This window comes from Pantherophis guttatus, chromosome 7 (assembly GCF_059756535.1).
Source record: "Pantherophis guttatus breed Tessera chromosome 7, ASM5975653v1, whole genome shotgun sequence".
Taxonomy (NCBI): domain Eukaryota; kingdom Metazoa; phylum Chordata; class Lepidosauria; order Squamata; family Colubridae; genus Pantherophis; species Pantherophis guttatus.
Genome location: NC_142069.1, coordinates 56,630,246 through 56,654,879, shown reverse-complemented (window position 1 = coordinate 56,654,879; position 24,634 = coordinate 56,630,246).

Genomic DNA, 24,634 nt, shown 5'->3' with positions numbered 1-24,634 from the left:
TCCTGAAGTTCCTCAAAGTTCCAATTTATTAGAGATTCATGTTGGCACATCTGGGAAAACCTGAATCTGAAAGCTTCCAGGTTTCCCCCACCCAGCCCTGCCCCACACCCACAAGTTCATCACATTGTCCAATCAACTCTTCACACTCCACCGGATACAATCTTCATGCAGTCTGCATCAGAGCAAAAGTCCTTGAGTATGGAATGTTGTTATGACTAACTTTCTATCGCTCCAACAACAACCCCCTCCCAACTTCCCCAGCTGAAATATGTGGCAGTTTAGAAGCAAAAAGAAAATTGTCTTCCAAAACTGACACCTGCCTTGGCTGCGGCGAAAATCACCTCAGGTCTTTATGCAGATTTAAAGCCATCATCTGCCTTCTTCATTCCCTAGGCCAGGGCACCATTTTCGCTAAGTTGGATATGGCACAGACCTACCAGTAACTTCCAGTAGACGATGCTATAGCAGAAGCCCAAACCATCGTCACACACAGTGGAGCATTTAAATACCATCGCCTTCAGTTTGGGGTTAGTGTGGTCCCTGGCCTGTTTCAAAGTCTTATAGAATGCCTGCTTCAGGGTATTCTGGCGTCGTTCCCGATTTTGATGACATTTTAATTTCTGCCACCAGTCAAGCAAACCTCATTAAACGGCTACGAATGGTTCTTACCCATTTCCAACAAACTGGCCTCAAACTAAAAAAGCCTAAATATAAATTTGGAGTCCGTAAAGTAGAATTCCTGGGATTTCTAATAGACTCTGCTGGCCTATACCCTACTGCGTCTAAGGTTGAAGCCATTAAAAAGGCACCACCACCCACTTTCAAAAGTGAATTGCAGGCTTTCCTGGGGCTACTAAATTTTTATAGTGCCTTCCTGCCTCATAAAGCCTCAGTGGCTGAGCCACTCCACAGGCTGTTGGACAGCAAGACACACTGGTCATGGGGAAAAACTAAGTCTAACGCTTTTACAGCAGTGAAGAATCTTCTAACCTCTGATGCTGTGCTGGTCCAATACAGCGACCTTAGCATGCGATGCCTCGCCCTATGGCATTGTGGCTGTCCTAAGTCACAAACTGCCCAAAAGGGCTGAGGCCCCAATTGCCTATTTTTCTAGAACCCTATCTCCTGCAGAGAGCTACTACAGCCAAATAGATAAAGAGCCTCTGGCAGCTATCGCTGCCGTTAAATGTTTCCATGATTATGTCTATGACCGTTTCTTTCTTTTTTTCTTTTTTCTTTTTTTAATTAAAAACAAAACTTTATTAAACATATAAAAAGTAAAATATTATACCATGTATATACAAGATACATATATATTAATACAGGCGACAATACATAAAAAGAAAAAGTGACTTTGGTCACACGTCCATTATCTTATTAATAGTGCATATTTGTTAATTATTATTATCGTACAGAATTTTACATTTACTCTCATTTCTACGAGTTATCCAATCATACCACCTATTCCACGGTATATAACATTTTGAGTCTACCTTATCGTTCATTTCAAATGTTAGTTTGTCTATTTCTGCACAGAAATGTCCCTTTACTAATTCCTCTGCTAAATCAAATTCCAATAGATATTTGTATATTTTTGAAATCAATTTTTCCTCCATGGCTTCTAAAAGTTTATCCAACCGATTCGGTTTTAATTCAATTCCTCCTTCCTCTTGATCCTTTTTATATCTTATTTTTATCTGAAGATAGGGCCACCAATCTATCTGTATTCCTTGATCTCTGAGTTCCTCTTGTGTTTTTAGTGTATAGTATACTACAGTGTATATATACTACCTGTATAGTGTTTATACCTAACTGTCCCAACCATTGTTGAAAACTTGCTGACATGAATTCTGAACCTCTGTCAGTTTGCAGCTGTCATACCTGTTTATATCTCCTTTCTACAAAGCTTACCCATTGCTTAAATTTCCGTAGCACCTTTTATTCTTTAGTAAATAAGCAGAACCCAAACCTGCTGAAGTAATCTACAATGACCAGCACATACTTTGCTCCTCCCAAACTGGTTTGCATCAGCACAACCAAATCTGCATGTACCATCTCTAGAGCTCTTGTTGTCTGCCTTGTGCTACTCTTCCTTACTTGGAAGGCTTTGGACTTTGATGATTTGCATACTGCACAGTCCAAATATGCCTTACATCCCTTTAAATTTAATCCTTCTGCAAACTCTTGCATTTTTTTTTTTTTGCAAAACTCTGAAGCTGGCATGGCCAAGCTTTCTGTGCAAGAGATGAACACATGAATCATGTGATGGCACGGTGATTAATGTCCATTTAACCAATTTTCCTTAATCATACTATTTACAAATTTACTTGCTTATACCTTAATATATTCATTGAAGTTCAGCAGTATCTTTCTACAAACATATTAACCATTTATTTATACAATCCTACGGCTCATCTCATGTATCTATTTCTACAATTCTTGAGTTATGTTCTCCTAATGTCCTATGTTGTTGGCCCTATCCTTCTTTCTAACCATGTGTACCATTTTTGCCAAACTAAATAAAAGTCAGTGTTCTCTTTATCTTGGAGCTCTTTTGTGAGCCTATCCATCTCTGCGCATTCATTTATTTTTGTTATTATTTTTTCTTCTGTTGGTATTATCTCGGATTTCCAATTCTGAGCGTACACTATATGTGCCGCTGTCAATATGTGGATGGTAAGATATTTTATCTCCTTGGTACACTGTGGTGTAGTCATTCCAAATAGAAAGAATTCTGGTTTCATTTCTACACTTTGCCTCGTTGTTTCTTCGATTATTCTCTTAATCTCTTGCCAGTAGCGTTGTGCCTTCCTGCAAGACCACCAGAGATGGTAATATGTCCCCATTTGTGTCTTGCACTTCCAACACATTGGTGATGTGTTTGGAAACATTTTAGCCAAACGTGCCAGAGGAAGGTGCCATCTATAAAATATCTTGTATAAATTTTCTTTGTATGGAATCGACAGTGTCATCTTATAATTTTCTGCCCATAGCTTGTCCCATCTGTCCAACTCTATTGTAACCTATATTTCTTGCCCAGCTTACCATGTTTTCTTTCACTGTTTCCTCCTCTAATTTATACCTTATTAAATATTCATAAATTTTAGATATTATTTTCTCATCTGTGCCTTTTAAAATTTTATCTAGTTCACTTGGTTGGCTTTGAAAATCATAATGTCTCCGGTCTGCTGTATATTTTGACTCAATTTGAAGATATGGCCACCAATCAATCATAATGCCTCGTCTTTCCAGTTCTTGTCTCGTAAGTAGGTCTCCCTCACTACTCAACAATTCTTGTAAAACAATTTAGAATTGTTAACAATTGTTTGACTTGCTCTACTGTCAATCAACCATTTGTCTCTGTTATTACAATAGCCAATTTTTGCAACATCATCTTGTCCATCTTGCAATTTTCTTTGCAAACAGTTCCTGTCTTGCGAATAATTTCTTCCTTGCAAACAGCTTTTTCTTTGCAAACAGTCCTTCTTTAAATGTGTTGTTTCTTTTTTTTTTTAATTTTTATTATATTTTTATTGTTAAAGAATAACAGAAAGGAAAAAAAAATCAATACAAAAAATCAATAGTAAGGAAAGAAAATTTTTTTTCCCCCAACGTGCTATACAAACGGAAAGGAAGTTTTAGGAACTTGAAGTCTTCAATTCTTCCAGAAATCTCTTTGATAAGGTACTAGTGCCGATTCATCCAATCTCCCAAGTGCAAAGTCCACAAATGGTTGCCAAGTGTTCCAAAAAACATTTTCTTTATATATACCACTTCTAATTTTAATATCACAAGTCAATTTATCATTTAATGCAAATTTCCATGTTTCATTGTACCATTCTTCTAATTTTAAGTCAACATTTAATTTCCAATATCTAGCAATTATAATTCTCCCCATTATAACCAAAATCCTCACCAATTCTCTTTCTCCAGTTGTTAATGTTGTTTCATTCAATATTAATAATAATATGGTTTCCAATTTCAATTTGTCCCTCTTCTTAATTATTTCAAATATTTCATTTTCTATCCTAGACCAAAAAAGTTCAACCCCATTACATTTACACCACATATGAACATATGTCCCGAGTTCCACTTTACATCTCCAACACATTTTATCCACTTTATTATCCATTTGAAAAAGTCTTATTGGGGTCAAATACCACTTCCAAATGACTTTATAGTTATGTTCTTTAATCCTTATTGATAATGTCCTCATTATTCTACTAACCCAGTTCATATTCCAATTTTGATCAGAAATTTCAATACTCAGTTCTTTTACCCAATTCTATTTCATTACCCTTTGTGAATTATTATCAAAGTTAATAATTTTATAAATTTTATTAACTAATCCCTTTGGCCCAATTTCATCTTTTATTATTTGAGATATCAAATTTTCAAATTCCGTTTCCTTTCTACTCTCATCATTCCTTTCTTTGCATTTCCTATTCCATTTATTCATTTGAATTCTTTCAAACCAATTAATGTTTAATTTTCCATAAATTTCCTCTTTCCTCATTTCATTTTCTATAAATTTCAACCATTCACTAATTGTTTCCACTTTCTCTTCTATTATAATCCTCTCTCTGTTACTATTTAATTTCATTGGGCAATTCTCTTTCAGTTTACCTAAATACAATGCGTCTGGTATTAATTTTTTTGCTACTCTGTCCCAATTTTTAGTCAAACTATTTAACCAATAATTACAAATTTTAACCTTACCTTTAAAATTTTCCAAAAACCATTTGTAACCAAACTTCTTTATTTCCTTCATTTCCAAATTACCCCAAAGTTTAACATCTCCTTTTAAAATTTTTACTACTGTTTTTATATTAAATGCTCTATAATAGTTTAATAATTTTGGAATTCCTAAACCACCTTGTTTTTGGTTCTGATACCACATTTTCTTAATCAATCTTGGTTTTTTATCCCCATTACAAAATTTATCTAATTTTTTTTTATATACTTCAATGTCCGTCCTCAGTTAAAAAAATCGGAAGCATCTCGAATAAAAAATTAAATTTAGGAAGTAACATCATTTTACATAAAGCTACTCTACCAAACCAAGATAACTTAAGTTTTTTATATTTCCCAATTTTCTCTTCAATTTCTTTTATTACTATGTCATAATTTAGTTCCTTTAAATTTTTAATTTTAAGTGAGAGTATAATACCTAAATATCTTAAATTATCCTTTATCCTAATTCCAAATTGATTTTGTAATTTTTCTAATTTATTTTCCCTATCAATTTCCATTAATAATTCTGATTTTGCCCAATTTACTTTCAAATCAGTCATATCTTCAAATTCTTCCAAATGTATTTGAACTCTTTTTATATCATTTGTAATATTATTTAAAATGACAAGAGTGTCATCTGCATATAAATTAACTTTGACGCCTTTATAACCTATTAATTCTGAATCCTCTTCAATCAAAGTTGTTAAAATTTCCATTGCTAATAAAAATAGGGTCGGAGACAGGGGACAACCCTGTCTTGTCCCTGCTTCCAAATTTATATCTTGTGTATATACCATTATGTATATACCATTTACCTTCACTCTTGCCGTACCCCTCTGGTACAATTTGGAAATAATATGAATAAATTTATTACCAAATCCTAATGCAGAAATCATTTCTTTTATAGTATCCCATTGTATAGAATCAAAGGCTTTAAAAATATCCAAGGCAAGAATACCTATCTTATCACCATTATTCTCAGCAATATCAATAACATTTAATACTCTTCTATATATATATACACATATAACGCCCTTTAACAAAACCTACTTGATTATGGTTTATATATTTATCTATAAAATTATTCAATCTATTTGCTACAATTGCAGTAAATATCTTAGCATCTTGGTTAATCAAGGAAATGGGCCGATAGGATTCAATTTTTTCTAAATCTTTACCTGGTTTCGGGATTAAGGATATAATTGTTCTTTTCCAGGACATGGGAATATCATCTCCATGTAATATCTTATTATACAATTTATGTAATTTTGGGATCAAAGTTTCTTTAAACTCTTTATAAAATTCTGCTGGTAACCCATCCTCACCTGGAGATTTTCCAAGTTTTCGCTTCTGAATCACATCTTTAATTTCCTCAGAGGTATATCCTTTTCCATTTTTTCTTTATATTTATTATCAATTTTTTTCTGACCATATTTTTCTAAGAAATTTTTTAATTTACAATTATCAATTTCTTTTTTAAGATATAATTCTTGAAAAAACTTTTTAACAATTTCACATTTCTCTAATTTTTTATAACATCTCTTACCTTTTTCATCTATTAGGACACCTATTTCTCTTTTTTCTTTTTTATCTTTCGCCATTCTTGCTAATAATTTTGAATTTTTATTACCATATTCAAAAAATTCTCTTTTTAAATAGCTTGATTTTTTTTAACTATTTCTGTATCTTCCGCTATTTGTTTATTTTTCAATTTTTTAAGTTCCTCCCATAATTTCCTATCCTTAGTCTCTAGAAATCTATTTTCCAGTTCTTTTATCAATTTCTTCTTTTCCTCTATTTTTACTTTATAATTCTTATACTTCCTACTTGATAATTTAATACTTTCTCCTCTAAAAATTGCTTTCATTGTGTCCCAAACTGTTCCATAATTGACTTCCCCATTATCATTCCAATTCCAATTTTCTTCCCATTTCTTAAGAATACGATTCTTATCTTCCTCGTTTTTATACAATTTTTCATCATATCTCCAACAATTTTCTTTTTTCTCCAAAAACATATCTAATTCTAGTAACAATTCTGCATGGTCAGAGTCTTTAAATATTCCAACATCCATATTATCCACGTTATCCATCAGATTCTTGGATACAAAAATATAGTCAATTCTTGAATATGAATTAAATACCTTTGAGTGAAAAGTATACATTCTTTCGTTACCTTTAATCTCCCTCCAAACATCTGCTACACCATTTTGCAACATCCAATTATCAAGTATCCCCATTTTTCTTATTCCACCATATCGGGTAGGATTGGTACTATCCATCTGGTTTCTAATTAAATTAAAACCACCAGCAATAATTACCTTCCCTACCCTTTCAATTTGCAACAAATCGGTAATCTTATTCAAAAAATCTTTTTGATTCACATTTGGTACATATAAATTAACTAATGTTATTTTTTCCTCGTTAATACATCCTGTTGTTATCAAATATCATCCATCAATATCTGCTATTACTTTGTTTTTTTCAAATTGGACTCTTATTTGATATTAATGTTGCAACACCTCTAGATTTTGAGGACCCAAAAGCTTTTTCATAAACCTGCATCCCTTTTAAATACATCCTGTTTATATCCTCAGATTTCTGATGAGTTTCTTGCATAAAGAGTATGTCAGAATCTCTTTTAATCTTAAATTCTAAACGTCTTCTCTTAATCTGATTCCCAGTACCTTTAACATTCCAAGTCATTATCTTAATTACCCCCATTAATATTTTTAATTTTAACTATTCCCTCTTTTTTCTTTCCGTGACCCAAAACCCAAACAAATATATATAGACAACACATAACATAAAATAATAATAATAATAATAATAATAATAATAATAAACATACAAACAACATAAAACAAAAACTAACATAACACACAACCACATAAAATCTTCATCTCCCACCGTTTCCCGCCTCGTTTCCAAGAGTGGGGGAGAGGGGACCCCGTCCATCAGCTGGGTCATCTCTTCATTGCATAATTCTGGTTTCAATTGAACAACTACAGGTTCTTCGTCCCCACATTCGGGCTCATCTTCCCTTTTATGTTCAGAGTCCAATGTAATCATCCTTTCCACTCCTTCACCAGTAAGATCTCAACTTTTCTTCTGTACCTCCGCCAAGGATGGAGAAATATCTTTCATTGGTTTTCTTTTCCTCTTTGGTTTTGGACCTAAACCTCCGACCATCCCTCCTTTTTCCACTGGTGTTGATGTATATATTTCAATTCCACCCATTTTGAGTAATTGTGATCTTAATTCACTTTGTTCTTCCTCTTTTTCCAGAAAGCCAAGCTCATGGAAGTATTGGACCACATCCGTTTCTATTGTAAATATATGCCTTCTATTTTTATAGAAAAATTTCATTCGCTGTGGTGGTCTCCAATTATACTTAATACCTCTATCTCTTAATATTTTAGTAATTGGCTTCAGATAATATCTCCACGATCTTTCCTCTCTTGAGATATCTTGAAAGACTTGGACCTGTTTTCCCTGGTGATGCAGCACAGCATCACCATTTTCTCTAATTTTTGCCATTACTTGTAATTTATCATTAACACTTGCAAATCTCACCAAAACATTTCTTATTATTTCACGTTGTCTTCTGAATCCAATTCGATAGACACTTATCAAATCTGTAGTTGTAAAATTTTTATCCAATCCAAGTTCATTAAGCCATTTCAAAACACGTTGTTTAACATTGTCCACTTTTTCTTCCACTATGCCTCTTATAACAATGTTGGACTTCCTAACTTCTTCTTCCAGAATACATATTCTTCTATCCTGTTTTTCATTTTTAAAAAAGATTTCAGTTATTTGCTTATCAATTTTTTTTGTTTGCACTTGTTTTGGCTGTTAATCACAGCATAATCTTCTTAAGTTTTACTGTTACGCCCAGTATAATCATTGTTTTTACTGTCAATCCCAGCATAATTATTTTTATCTTTACTGTTATACCCAGTATAATTCTACAATCCACAATTTCCTTTAGTCATGCAAATCGCCATTTTGTTTCAATTATATAACATTCCAGCTTAATTCTCTCCTTCTTCTGTATTTTAAAGATAATAATTCTTCTTTATCTTCTTTTCTTTAAAAATCCAATTCAAAATTAAAGTTGTTCAATTTTGAACCAAGTCTGAATGTTTATTTTTCCAATTTAGTCTATTCAAATATCAACTTTCAGTCGGGTCTTTTTCTTTTCTTTTAAAAATTTCATCTTAAAATCTTCTATGCCCCATAGCTCCGCAGCCATTGTTTTAAGGCTAGGGGTCTTACAAATAAAAAAAGCCATTACTCCAAACGTTGTTTAGAGCCTGGGTTGGTTGTCACTCACCCGACTTCAAAAGGCATCGCTCTTTTCCGCTTTCCTCCTGCACATCACTTGCCCAGTTTGTCCCAGCTTCGTGACAGCCGCCATGGCTGCCGCCCCCCACCAACTCGCAGAGAGCTCCCTCCGACCTCTGAGGAATTTGCCTGTTCCTCTTGGTCGTCCGGCCGTTTTTCCATCCCCGTCCCTGCAGGATGGTTCCAGTCCGAAGACCCATCAGCGGCGGTTCGGCAGTCGGGGTTTTTGCGGGGCTCGTCAGAGCCCGCTATTTCCCCAACTGTCTCACCGCGATGTCAAACTGGAAGTCTCCCCAGTCTATGGAATTTTCCATTCTTCTCTCTCTGCTCTTTGGGCCCCCACCTCAGGAATTCCGCCTTGTGGTTTTTTCTATAATGGCGTTCGTTCTCCTCAGCAATCAAACAAGGTTTTAAAGCCTCCAAATACAATTGCTGCTCTGATTTGCACTCAAACACTGGAGGAACAATGTCCCACATTTCATCCAGACTGTTTAACACTAGCAGCACCTTCTGAGACTCAGGAAACTGCAATCCATTCCACAAACAAAGTTTGCATTTGTATAAAATGCTGTTCCACACATTCTCCTGGTTGCAAACAGGCTCTGTTTATCAATTTTCTTGATAATTGTACAATATTGCATGCTGACACACTCACATGCACATTTCTTAATTTCAGCCAGACCTCATTTGCAGTCTTTAAATCAGCTACATTGAGAAGTTGTTCATCTTCTAAACTCAAGATGAGATAAGCCATTGTTTTATCATGCTGCCTCTAATCTGCAGCAGTAAACGGTGCCTGTGGTGGACTAATAACCATATCCCACAGCTCCTTAGCCTTCAGGAAACATTCCATCTTTGTAGCCCAAATTATGTAGCTCTTTTGTCCCAATAAGGCAGACAGGTCTCCTGCAATTTAACAGCAGCCATCATGCAATCTTTATCTGTCTGGTTTCTCACACAGGCAGTCTCTCAGCTTAATTAGGGCCTGGTGGCTCAGCAGACTAAAAGCATTGTGATTAACACCAGATGTCTGCAATTACTGTAAGTTCGAATCTCACCAGGCTCAAGGTTGACTCAGCCTTCCATCCTTTCTAAGGTAGGTAAAATGAGGACCCAGTTTGTGGGGGCAATAAGCTGACTTTGTATAAATATACAAAAGTATGAAGACTATTGCTTAACACATTGTAAGCTGCCCTGAGTCTCCAGAGAAGGGCGGCATATAAATCAAATTTTTTAAAAAATTACAATTCAGTCTTCTGTGTGCTCTGGGCCCATAACTTTTCAGAGTTTCTTGCAAAAATCAAATCCAGAAGCATACACAGATAAACTGATTCAGCAGGATTCATTAACTTCTTTATACGCATAATAACAGATGAAGTATTTACAATATCAGTAGTTGATTCTTCTTCAACATAGTAGCAGTTACAACACAAGGCAGGAGAGAACAGTTAGTTTCATTTTCAACAGAGCAGACAGTATGCACACACTGGTTTCAGTTTCGTTTCTCTGCACAGAATCAGAAGCTGCAGACTAAAACATGCCCTGGCTCCAGTCTGTCTCAGCTCCCAATTGGCTGACTTAGTTGTTATGCCTATTCATTGACTGACCTTGTTACCATGTCTTCCTAGTCATGAATATTCTGACACATTTGACAGCTTGTTAGCTTTAAGCTTGGCTCCCACAATGAATGCTGCAGAGATCACATTTAATGCATGATATGAAAAAAGATAATAGTAGGACAAAGATGTAATTCACAGCATTATTTACTTTCCTTTTATTTTATTGTTTAGCTGTTTTACATGAAAATATGTAATTTTTGTAAAAATTTAGTTTGTCATTTATCCTAAATACATTTGAATAAATTATTTCTATTTTCTCTGAGAAAGGAAAAAAAATGAAATCACCTATTAAAATTAGGAACAAAAAATAGTAAGTATATTTCCAGGAGGAAGGTTTGTTTCATCTTACTTTGGCTTGATTAATAAATTACACAAGATGCAAAAACCTCTCTCTTACAATAAGTTTAATAAAGTGTTAGTCTTCATATCTAAGTTATATTAATGTTTTCCTGGTATGAAAACATTCAGTCATTAACATTTAAGCACTATCTTTGCTTGAAATATAAAAAATTATAACTATTTTAACAAGATATTATAATATTATGATATTAAAACATGAGTTTTAAGTGTTTTGTATTTTAGGATGATAGAATATGGGCAAAAATGAATGTTTTCATCTAATTGCTGACCGGACTGTTGCTAGATAATAAAGACATAAATTGGTTTAAAGTTAACAAACATAGAGCATTTTGTTATTTTACATAAGACCATTTGTTTTTTAATTTGGTGTTAAAGTAATGCTTGGAGCCCTTCCTTCACATGCTTTATTGTGTCTCTTGTTTTTCCTCTGGGGCCATGCATTAAAATATCACAAATAGCTGCTATTAAAGTGTGAATCATGGTAGCTGCCATTTTTCATGAGTGCTAAAGGAAATGTGACATGTTGAGGAAACCCTGCCATTGATACTAATGCTCTGATCTTCAGGCAAGTGTTTAATGACATACTCAGTATATTGCACAAACTTCACTATCTCCTGAACAAAAGGTTACTGCTAGAGTGCTATAAATATTTGGAAATGTCAGGAGACTATAGTAAAAGAGGATCTGTATTTTTTTCGATCATTGAAGACAAAATGACAATCAAATCTGCTTCATGCTTACATATTTTTCACTTTTGTATATTCCATTACAATATTTCCAATTAATATGGTACTGTTGTTGAGCACAATCTACTTGTATAGATTCTGAGTAAATTAAAAAAAAAAAGTTTTTGTTAAAAAATAATGGTTACATTTTAAGATAGCCCATTAGTTTCAGCCTTATAAAACAGATTTCCTTCTCTTCCAGTGAATCAATCAATTATTTAATTTTGGTAATAGGAAAACAATCACTTTCCATTTCTGCTTCCTGTAGGTACTTAGTTTGTAATTTCTGCTGCCACATTAATTGTGCAGGCAGAAGACAAAGAAGTACACAATAATCTTTGCACGTACACCTAATACCTTCCATACTGATGCTTCAACAATTGTGAATTTCACTTATTTACAACTGAGCTCTCTCATCTAACTCAGTTATACATTCTATGTTATGGCAAAGCTAGTTTTAAAAATGGCTTATCTTCAGCAGACCTGGATTTCTGGAGTATAATTTCCATGCCATCCATCAAAGCAGAAAAATGCAACCTAGTTTGAAGCTTTTTTTGTGAGAAAGCCACTCTGTTAATAGAAACTGAATTGCGATTTTGCAGATAGTATCTCTGTGTGTGGTTCATAACCTACACAATTGATCACATCTCATCATTTCTTGAACTCATTTTGCCATGCAGTAGTCACATGGGGACTTCATGAACAAGAGATGAGCAGAAACAAGAAATGTAAGGATGTATTTGCCAGACAAAATGGGAGTATGAAAACAATTTTGAAAGCCCAAAGCCCAATTTTACAGAACAATAATATTCAAAACAGTTCTCTGATTAATAAAAGTATCAATTACTATGCATACCTTTAATATACTCGTATCCAGAATAATATTGTTGATAAACATATTTTCCAAATGCCTATTGTTAATAGCAATAGCACTTAGACATATACTGCTTTATAGTGCTTTCTCGTTTCTCATTTTACCAACCATACAAGTAGTTCTCAACTTACAACAGTTCGTTTAGTGACCGTTCAAAGTTACAACAGTCCTGAAAAAGTGACTTATGACTATTTTTCACATTTATGACCGTTGCAGCATCCCCACAGTGTTCTGTCTCCGTCTCACACACGGACACAAACAGATAGCCAGGAGTTAAATAAAACTTGCAGACAACAAATTCTTTTGATAAGAGGATTGGCAGCAACCCAGTAGCTGCTTGCCAAGAACTTTACTCATAGAGGGAGGGGTTGTTCCTCCGTTAGATAAACCCAAACAAGATACACACAGTTCAAGAATTGTCAAGTCCAGTCCGTATTAAATCCAAGGCAGATAACGTTGTTTCAAAGATACAATGTGACTCACTAATAGTTTAGTTTTGTCCGTCACAGAGTCTGAATGGCCACCTCACCCCCTTTTATCCCCTGTGGGACTCAGTGACCCTCAGTGACTCAGCTTAATCTCTGGCACACCTCCTTTTCTGCTGCGTGCGCTTGTCTCTCCAACGCTGGCGTGGATCCAGCCAAGACTTATCTCCGCCACTCTCCGACTGCGAGGAGATACCTGGCTCCTGGCAAATCTCTTCTCCTTCGGGAGACATCTGAGGCATTGCCAGAGTGGAGGGTCCTGGAGAGGGAGGCCTGGCCAACTCCTCTCCTTCATGTTCGGAGCCTTCTCCCTCCGATAAGTCAGCCTCGGGGGTCGGAGTCACAACACACAGTCACATGATCAAAATTCAGATGCTTGACAACTGACTCTTAGTTATGACAGTTGCAGTGTCCCATAGTCATATGATTCCCCTTTTGTGACCTTCTGACAATAGCAATAGCATTTAGACTTATATACCGCTTTACAGTGCTTTACATCCCTCTCTAAGCAGTTTACAGAGTCAGCATATTGCCCCCAACAATTTGGGTCCTCATTTTACCCACCTCGGAAGGATGGAAGGCTGAGTCAACCTGGAGCCTGGTGAGATTTGAACTGCCAAATTGCAGTCAGTTGGCAATCAGCAGAAGTAGCCTGCAGTACTGCACTCTAACCACTGCACCACTGCAGTTCATGATACTGGCATATTCATTTTATAGAAGTACAACTTCATTATTATGCTTGAATAATAAGTGCTCTGCACTTGAAGGAATTTCCACTGACAAATCCTTTATTACAAGATGATTAAAGAAAATGGCCTTATGCTGAAGTTTAGGAAAAAACAGCAAACTATACAAATAAATAATTATATCTTGGTCAGATCTGTATCAACCTACTCCACAGTTGGTCAGTGGTTAGTTGGTGTCAACTATCTCATAATTATGAAGCATCAGAGAAAGAAGCTATAAAAATAAGTAGTTATGGATGAAATGTGGTTTTGATTATTTTCTGCCTGGAGTACTCTTTTTTTTTAAAACAAAACTTTATTAAACATATAAAAGTAAAATACTATACTATGTATATACAAAATACATATATATTAATACTAATGACAATACATAAAAAGAAAAAGTGACTTTGGTCACACGTCCATTATCTTATTAACAGTGCATATTTGTTAATTATTATTATCGTACAAAATTTTTCATTTATTCTCATTTCTACGAGTTATCCAATCATACCACCTATTCCACGCTATATAACATTTTGAGTCTACCTTGTCCTTCATTTCAAATGTTAGTTTGTCCATTTCCGCGCAATTATAGATTTTTTGGATTATCAATTGGTCTGTTGACAGTTGAATACATTTTTGCTAATCTCGAAGGGGCCAGATACCATCTATACCACATTTTGTATTGATTCTTTTTATAAACCACTGACTTTGTTATACTATAGTAATTTTCACACGCTTACTATTATACTTGCTTTTTGTTTTGTGTATTTGGAGGCTATTATATTTTCAAATCTCTCCCCAAATTTCATGTTTTTTATTTGTTGAAGCATAAATTGCCAATTGGCCTGATCAAAAGCCTTTTGGGCATCCAAAAAGACCAGGGCTACCTGCCTCTCTGGATGCACCTCATAATAGTCTAATACATTAGTTACCATTCTTATATTATTTTTTATTTGTCTTGTTGGTAAAAACCCCTTTTGGTCTGGGTGTATTCTACAATTTAGTATTTTTTTCATCCTGTTTGCCATTATATTCATAAAAATTTTGTAATCAGTGTTTAATAAAGAGATTGGTCTGTAATTTTTTATCTGTGCTATATCTGCTCCTTCCTTCAATATTAACGAAATGTATGCTTCTCTCCATGAATCTGGTAGCTTTGCCTCTATTAATGTTACAAGTTTCTAATAATATCCAATCCAATACTTCTCCTAGTCCTTTATAGAACTTGGTAGTCCATCCATCCCTGGGGTTTTATTATTATTATTTTGTTTCTTAATCGCCTCTCTTAATTCTTCTATAGTGATATCCCTATTTAATATCTCCCTTTCTTCCTCTGTTAAAGCCAACATTCCCTCCCCATTTAGATATTGATTTATTTCCTCCTCTGTCACTTTATCTTGCTCATAGAGTTATTGAAAAAATTGACATGCTATCTCCTTTTTCTTTTCTAAACTATATTGCATTTTACCCCTTTTATCCTGTAGTTGCTGAATTGTTCTTTTCTCCCTTTCTTTTCTTAATCTATAAGCAAACCACCTCCCTGGTTTATTTGCGTGTTTATAAATTTCAATGCCTTTGCATAATTTTCCTGTTCCAATATATTCAATTTATGTTTAGCTGCTATCCATTTACCTCTAATTTATCTTGTAATTTTTCTTCCCAATTTTTGATCTCTTCCTGCACGTTCTTATATTCTTTTTCCCTTTCCTTTTTTCTTTTTGCACTGTCGGCTATGGTTAATCCTCTCACATAAGCTTTCATTGTATCCCACAGATTTTGAAGGGAGGTATGGTATTTTGTATTGTCTCTAAAAAACAACTCTAATTCCTTTTTCATTTGCTCTATATATTCCTTTTCCTTCAGTATCTGTGGGCTTAACGTCCATCTCCTCTTTTTCCTTTGATGTCCTTTCCACATCAACATTACCAACATTATACATCATACATTTCTCCTATCTTTATCACACTATAAAGATACTAAATATGTAAGATACCAAGAATGCTTTCTTAACAGAGATTTGAAGCCAGATAATTAAAAAGCCTTGTCAACTTAACAGTACTTAAATATGTTTAATTTTGTTACGTTTACAATACTTAATGTTAATCGCTGCAAGTTAGTACCAAATAAGTCCAAAAATGCCCTCCAAAAGTTGGAGGTGAATTGAGCCCCTCTGTCGGAGATGATCCTTTGTGGAGCACCATGAAGTCGATAAATGTGTATTAGGAATAATTTGGCTAAACTTTTAGCAGTTGGGATCTTTTGGCAGGGTATAAAATGTGCCTGTTTTGAAAATAGGTCTGTCACGACCCAAATAACAGTATTTCCCTCACTGTTTGGCAATTCCACAATGAAATCCATAGCAATCTCTCTCCAAGGCACTGAAGGTTCAGCTACCTTCTGCAATAGACCTGGGGATTTCCCCTGATGTCTTTTTGCTGCTGCACAAATGGGGCAGCTAGCTACATAGCTTTCTATGTCCTTTTTCAGTGATGGCCACCAAAATTGTCTTTTAATCAGGTGTAAAGTTTTCACAAACCCAAAATGTCCAGCTAATTTGGAGTCATGGCACCTTACCATTAAGCATAGTCTTTGGCTGGCAGGAACATACAACTTCCCCCCAACCCAAGCCAAGTCTTCTTTCATCAGACAGCTGGATTTGTTATTCAAAAACCATTAATCAGTGGCCAATGATTGTTTAAAATTTTGGGTGGTGTCAATGCCCATCAATGTCTCTTGTTTTGCCTGGGATCTGGTGACTACTTTGGCAGCCAGTTGATTGTTTTGTACTATGGGTTTGATTATGTCTGGCTTTGCACTATTGTATTGCGGTTTTCTGGATAGCGCATCCGCCAGAAAGTTTTTCCCCCCCGGGAAATGTTTTAGAATAAAATCAAACCATTTAAAGTACTGAGCCCATCGTACTTGTTTTGGGGAGATTTTCCTTGGGGTCTTTAGAACTTCTAGATTTTTATGATCAGTCCAGACTTCAAAAGGAGTCTTACTACCTTCTAGGAAGTGCCTCCAGGTTAACAATGCCCAACGAACTGCATAAGCCTCTTTCTCCCAAATGGCCCATTTTTGCTCAGTCTCATTCAACTTTTTGGCTGTGTAAGCGCAGGGTTGTAGTTGGTCTTGCTCATTCTTCTGAAGCAGGACCACTCCTATTGCCACATCACTGGCATCTGCTTGTATGACAAATGGTTTCTCCGGGTCTGGGTGTTTTAGAATTGATTCTGCCGAGAACAGCCGTTTAAGTTTTTCAAATGCCACTTGGCATTCCATAGTCCAGTTCAATGGCTGCTTTGGTTTAGGGTTGTCCTCCCCCTTCATTTTTAAGAGTTTGGTGATGAGGAGGGCAATCTGAGCGAAAGCAGGGATAAACTGGTGGTAAAAGTTGGCAAACCCCAGGATGCTCTGTAACTGTTTACACGTGCATGGAGGGTTCCAATGATCCTCCTTAGAGGATCCATCTCAACCCCCTGGTGTGAACTGCAGTACCCCAAATAGTCAATCTTCTCTTGGTGGAATTCACATTTGGAAAGTTTAGCATAAAGTTTGGCAGAGCGGAGTTTGTTTAAAACCACCCTGACTAGTTTTATATGTTCTGCTTTGGTCTCGGTATAGATTAAAATGTCGTCCAAATAGACCAGAACCCCCTTATATAAATGCTGATGCAGCACTTCATTTATTAACTGAATAAACACCACAGGGGCTCCTTGCAACCCAAAGGGGAGCACCTTGAATTGGTAGCAGCCAAGGGGGGTGTTAAATGCCATTTTCCACTCATCCCTCTCCTCAATTCTGACACGATAGTAAGCCTCCCTTAAGTCCAGCTTTGAAAATTTTTTCCCTTTAACGAGGTGTGCTAACATATCTTTCATAAGGGGGAGGGGATACACGTTCTCTACACTGATAGCATTCAGGGTACGAAAATCAATGCAGAGACATTTAGAGTCATCTTTTTTCTCTCTAAAAAGCACTGGAGCTGCGATTTTAGGTCGGGCTGGCTCTTGCTAGGTTTTTCTCAATAAATGTTGTCAGCTCTTCCAATTCCCTCGGTGACATGCTGTAGATCTTGGGTTTAGGGAGTTTCGCACCAGGTAAGATTTCTATTGCACAGTCAGTGGTGTGGTGGTGGTGGTGGAGCTCATCTGAGGCTTTTTCGCTAAAAACCTCAGCTAAATCCTTGTATTCTATGGGTATGCCCTCAGTTGGTGTTAGGGTGTGTGTAAAAAGTATTTGTTGCTTGTGCAACGAGCAGAGCAGAAACACACAGGGAAGGAGATAAACATGCGGCTCATGTGAGAAAAATACTTTATAGATAACAAGCAGTCTCGGTGTAAGTAAAACAGTCCAAGGTCATAAACAGTAATATCAGTCCAGTAAGTATCTTCCCTTACCAAAGCAAACAGACTTTAGTAACTCTTGGTATACAGTACCATATAACAGACGCAGTAAGCAACAGGATACAATCAGGTATCAATCCGGAAGAAGCAGGAAGAACGAACGCTTCTCTGTGCTGCTTATTTATGCACTGTAGCCTAATTACAGGGTTCAGCAAACCCTGATTACGTGGCTCAGTTGCTTCTTAAAGAAACAGATATATTGCCTGACCAACAAGTTAGGAGTAAGCTGCAAGCTGAACCTAACAGTTGGTATGGCGTGACCCGGCATGGGTGTTTCTCGATTCTCTGCCCCCTAAGTTCCTTTATGTGGATTCAAGTTCTCAGCAAAAGTCACATTCCTCTGGAATTTTATGATGCCTTGTTTCCAATTGATTTTTGGGTTCCATTTTTTCAGCCACGCAAGGCCCAGAACTAACAGCCATTCCATGCCAGGTGCCACTATAAATGTAAGCCTTTCCTCGTGGCTTCCGATGCCTATATGTAGAGGCTCAGTGGGAAAAGAAGCTGGCTCCCCTCCTGCTATTGACCTATCTATTTTTTTATTTATTTATTTATTATTCAAACTTCTATACCGCCCTTCTCCTTTCGGACTCAGGGCGGTGAACAGCCAAAATAAAAACATTTATACATAACATTACAATTAAAAACAGATTTAAAATAATTAATAAATTTGGCCCATAATTTAAAATTTGTCAATTTAAAATCAGTATCAAAATTTTAAAAACCAACCCTAAAATCAAGACAGACTGGCTAACTGAAAAAAGTAAGTTTTTAGGGCCCGACGAAAAGTCCTGAGGTCGGAGATCACTCGTATCTCTGGGGGTAGATTGTTCCAAAGGGTAGGTGCCACCACAGAGAAGGCTCTCCTCCTGGGGGTCGCCAGCCAGGATTGTCTGGCCAACGGCACCCTGAGGAGGCCCTCTCTGTGGGAGCGAACCGGCCGGTGGGAGGCTATTGGTGGCAGAAGGCAGTCCCGTGAGTACTCCGGCCCCAAGCCATGGAGCGCTTTAAAGGTAATCACCAACACCTTGAAGAGCACCCGGAAGTCCACCGGAAGCCAATGCAGCTCGCGCAGGAGAGGAGTCACATGGGAGCGCCCCGTCGCTCCCATAATCCCCCGCGCAGCCACATTCTGCACCAGTTGGAGCCTCCGGGTGTACCCCATGTACAGAGCGTTACAATAGTCCAGACGAGAGGTGACAAGTGCTTGAGTGACCGTGTGTAGGGAGTCCCTGGCGTATCAGGCGAACCTGATAAAAAGCCCCCCTGGCCACGGCCGTCATGTGCCCTTCTAAAGACAGCCGTGCGTCCAGGAGGACACCCACATTGCGGGCCCTCTCCGTGGGGGCCAATGATTCGCCCCCAATAACCAGCGATGGCGTCAGCTGGCTATACCGGGACGCCGGCAGCCACAGCCACTCGGTCTTGGAAGGGTTGAGTCGAAGCCTGTTTCTCCCCATCCAGACCCGCACAGCCTCCAGGCACTGGGACATCACTTCCAAGGCATCGTTGGGATGGTCTGGGGTGGAAATGTACAGTGAGTATCATCAGCGTACTGATGGAACTCCACCCCAAAACCACGGATGATCTCACCCAGCGGCTTCACATAAATGTTGAACAGGAGGGGCGAGAGGACCGACCCTTGTGGCACCCCATAAACAAGGCGCCTTGGGGTCAACCGCTGCCCCCATCAAAACGGATTGCGACCGGTCGGAGAGATAGGAGGAGAACCACCGCAAAACGATGCCCCCCACTCCCAGTCCGTCCAGCCGGCGCAACATGATACCATGATCGATGGTATCAAAAGCCACTGAGAGGTCTAATAGGACCAGGATAGAGGAATAACCCCTATCCCGGGCCCTCCATAGATCATCCACCAACGCGACCAATGCCGTTTCCATGCTGTACCCAGGTCTGAAGCCGGACTGGAGCGGATCCAAATAGACAGCTTCATCCAGGTACTGGGGAAGCTGTCGCGCCACCACACTCTCAACAACCTTCGCAATAAAATGAAGGTTGGAGACTGGACGATAGTTAGCCAAAACAGCCGGATCCAGGGATTCTTGAGGAGAGGGCCTCACCACCGCCTCTTTCAAGGCGGCCGGCAGGACACCCTCACTCAAAGAAGCGTTGATAATCTCCTGGAGCCAGCCTCGTGTAACCTCCCGGGAAGCCAGCACCAACCAGGAGGGACACGGGTCCAATAAACATGTGGTCACATTCAGCTGTCTCAAGATCCTGTCCACGTCCTCGGGAGCCACAGGATCGAACTCCTCCCAGATAACACTCTCAAGGCCTGCCTCAGTCATCTCGTCTGAACTAACCCAGTCGGCGGCCAAGTCTTCCCGAATCTGAGTTATTTTATCATACAGATACTGTACAAAGTCCTCAGCTCGGCCCTGCAAGGGGTCCTCCCGCGCTCCCAGATGGAGAAGGGAGTGGGTCACCCTAAACAGGGCAGCTGGGCAGTTATCTGATGACGTGATAAGAGCAGCAAAATAGCTAGATTTCGCCGCTTTTATCGCCACTAGGTAGGTCTTAATATGAGACCTTACCAGTGTCAAGTCAGATTCGGAACGACTGGCCCTCCAACCGCTCTCTAGGCGTCTTTTCCGGCGCTTCATCTCTCTCAGCTCCTCGGAGAACCAAGGAGCTAAGTGAGTTCGGTGCCGGGTCAGAGGCCACAAAGGCACGACCTGGTCCAATGCCCCGGCAGCTGCCCTATCCCAGGCGGCCACCAGGTCATCAGCCGAGTCATGAGCTAGAGTCTCAGGAAATGGCCCAAGCTCCATCTGGAACCTATCAGGGTCCATCAGGTGCCTGGGGCGGAACCACCTGGTCGGCTCCACCTCCCTGCGACAGGGTGCGGCGGTCAGAAAGTCAAGTTGAAGGAGCGAGTGGTCAGACCATGACAAGGGTTCAATATCTACATCCCCTATATCAAGGCCACTCAACCACTGACCAGAGATAAAAACTAAGTCCAGAGTGTGTCCCCCCATATGAATAGGGCCGTGAATTACTTGGGTCAGGTCCATGGCCATCATGGAAGCCATGAACTCCTGAGCTATCTCAGATGTTTCACCGATGGATGGCAGGTTGAAATCCCCCATGACCACAAGTCTGGGGGTATCAGCCGCCACCTCGGCTATAACATTGAGGAGTTCGGGCAGGGTCGTTGCCACGTGGCAGGGAGCCAGGTACGTGATCAACAGACCCATCTGCACCCCACGACCCCACTTCACAAAAAGGGACTCACATCCGGCTATCTGAGGTACAGTGGTCTCCCTCGGATCAAGACCTTCTCTTAGAATGACCGCCACCCCCCCGCCCCTGCCCTGAGCTCTCGGCTGATGAAATGCACGGAAGCCTGATGGGCACATCTCCACAAGGGGAACTCCCCCCTTATGGCCCAAACAGGTCTCTGTGATACCTGCCAGGTCTGCTCCCCCCTCCTGAATAAGATCACAAATGAGGGGGGCTTTATTTACTACGGACCTGGCATTACACAACATCAGCCAGAGACTCGGGCCCTGAGACTCTGAGCAGCCTGGGGAACGGGAAGAGCTAAGGGGACCGGGGCACGCAATCACTCAGAGATAGAGAGCGCATGTCCCCACCACATGATACGGCCCCCTGCTCCTGCCATACCTGTCCCTCCCACTCAGTGTATTAATGGAGAAGCCCTCATTAGAGGGCATTCTAACAGTCCCCTTTCCCCCAGAGTCCGTACCCCCTACCATTAATAGCAGCCGGACTAGTCTCCAACCCCCGTGGGTTTTTCCCCCCAAACCCACATAACCTCCCCACCCCTCAGAGCCCCTTAAAAGTCTATTTAAAAATGTCTTTAAAAAACCCCTCAATCCTCTTTTTGCGACATGCCACCTCTCGGGGTCCCAAGATCCGTCATTAAGGTGAGCCCTCAATAACATAGAGGGCCAGGCCTGCGAGAGGGGGGAATCTCGCAGCGCAAGAAGCTTTGCCCTAGAATACATTTAAAACACTAGAGTGATAATACAAATTTGGCCTAGACATGGCCTAGGGGTCTATAATGATGGTTTCCAATGTCCAGGAAGCAAGACTAAGTTAATCGGAAGAGTCACCACTACCCTCTCACGGTAATGGGTAGTTGGCAGAAAGCAATGGGGGTTTTCAGCTTTCTTACGTTAATCCCTAACTTCCCTACTAAGGTTGGGCTGATGAAACAATGGGTGCACCCTGAATCCATTAGGGTGGAGATACTTATCTCCCTGTCCTGGTTTGGGATAAATAGTTTTAAGGGAAGGGTCAGCGGTTTAATTGGTTTGCTTACCAGTGGTTCATCATCTGGATCGCTTCTGAATGAGTGTGATTCCTCCTGTTCAGATATCAGGGTTTCCTCCCCAAAGAGGGGAGGGGATGGAACTTCTGTGGTCTGCCTGCTCCTCAGAGCAGTCTCCTTCCCACACCGACCCAGTTTTGCAGGGCCCTTCCCAGGTGGGTGGTTCTGGGCAGGTGTTTGCGAATGACACTCTGCAGCTCAGTGCCCCTCTTTTCCACACTTGAAACAGGCTGAAGATCTTGGAGAGAATGCGGTTTGTGGTTTGGGGGGCCCTTGCTTCCATTGGGGTGGGTATTTCTTCCATGCTCGCCCCGCTCGATACTGGTTTCTGGCCATATTGATCTCAGCTTCTTCGGCGGTGATATACTATTCATGTAGGTGATTCGGTGCACCTCGGGCCATGCAGGCATTGTATAGATCATCACTCAGTCCATCCTTGAAACAGCTCACCAAAATATCTTCCGGCCAGTGCACACGACACCTGAGGTCCCAGAATTCTTCAATATATTCTGCTACTGGCCATCGCCCCTGCTTCACCACCTTAATGCAGTTGCGTGCTTTGTGATCTGCCAGCCTGACTGACTAGCCTTATCACCAAGCATGCCACCCAGCAGACATGAAAGAAAAGACCCTGAGATGTACAAGTAAAGACTAAAAGACTCTTTTCAAGCCACAGAAGACAGCTGGAAAGATTGGGGGGTGGGGGTGGAAATTCATTGTAAGGTTTTTTTCTTGTCTCATTTATACAGTATAATAATCAGTCTAATGTACTCATGTAAGGATTGTATTTGAGAGTGGCTGGCACAGCAAGTTCTGTACACCTTGGATGTCTATCTGGTGGGAAGAAAATTGTCCAAAATGTCTGTATTGCCTGTACTGTAAAAGTAGCTACATACACATACACACAGAGACAGACACACCATTCAGAATTAAACTGAAACTATTCCCTTCATTTACCTCTACACAAAGCTTCTCCTAGGTTGATTTTTGCTCTGTGGCACTAAAAGCCCAAGGAGTCATATCTCACTGCTAATTCCATGGGGGAGGGGGCAATCCCCCAGGCAATCCCCTCACTTGAAGAGATAGCAGAAAAAAGTGGTATCCAAAACCCAAGCCCTGACCGTGACTCACAAATGATGCCGCCAGTTGCCCAGTAAAGAAAGATATGTTGCACTGGTGGTTCAAAGCTCAGAGAGGGCATAAAACTAAGGCACGCTCAGCATCTTCGCTGTTAGATTGGCGCAGGGAAAGGAAGACGTGACTAGCGTTGGTCCATTCAGTACCTTTATTTCAGCTCTGAATGAAGGCGGACGGCTGTGCTGCCAAAGCTCTTTTATACGCTTCGGCAGACTCAGCCGTCCAATGACAGCTGTTTGAATTTCCCGCTGGTGGATTAGCCAATCCCCAGCGGATGTCCTTATAAGGACATAATACCCCTCCCCTCCTAGTTCGATGTCTGTCTATCAACACTAATGAATGTCACGTAGTCACACAGATAGGCGGGACGCTTGATGGTCCTGGCTGACCTGCGCAGTTCCATTTGGGTTTCGCCGCCGGCCGGAGCAGGCAGAGCTCCTGTCCCCTCCGGCTCTCGATCCGGAAGGGTCTGGGGTCTGGCCGTCGAGTGTGTGGGCCCTGTCCCAGCACCTCCGGCCGCATCGTCTGGATTTACCCGCTGGTGGCACTGGTCCTTCCCCTGACCGGGATCCCTGGAACCTCACGGCTGGGCATTGCTGTCGACCCGGGGGTGACGACTGATGTCCGGTAAATCCATTTTATTCTCCTTGGCCCCTTGCAGCTTCTGTTGGTGGCTCTGTTGTCTCAGCTGTTGTTGTTGTTGTTGCTCTTGCGTGTCGGCTTGTCGTGGTGGGTGGCTGACCCCGCCGGGGGGTCGCCTGTCTACCATGTCGGGCTGGTGCAGGTCGACCTCACTGGGGTGGTGTTGGTCGACCCTGCTGGTGTGGTGATGGTGGTCTCCCTCATGGGGGAGTCGTTGGCTGGCTCTGCGGGGGCGTTGTGGGTCTGGGTTGTCC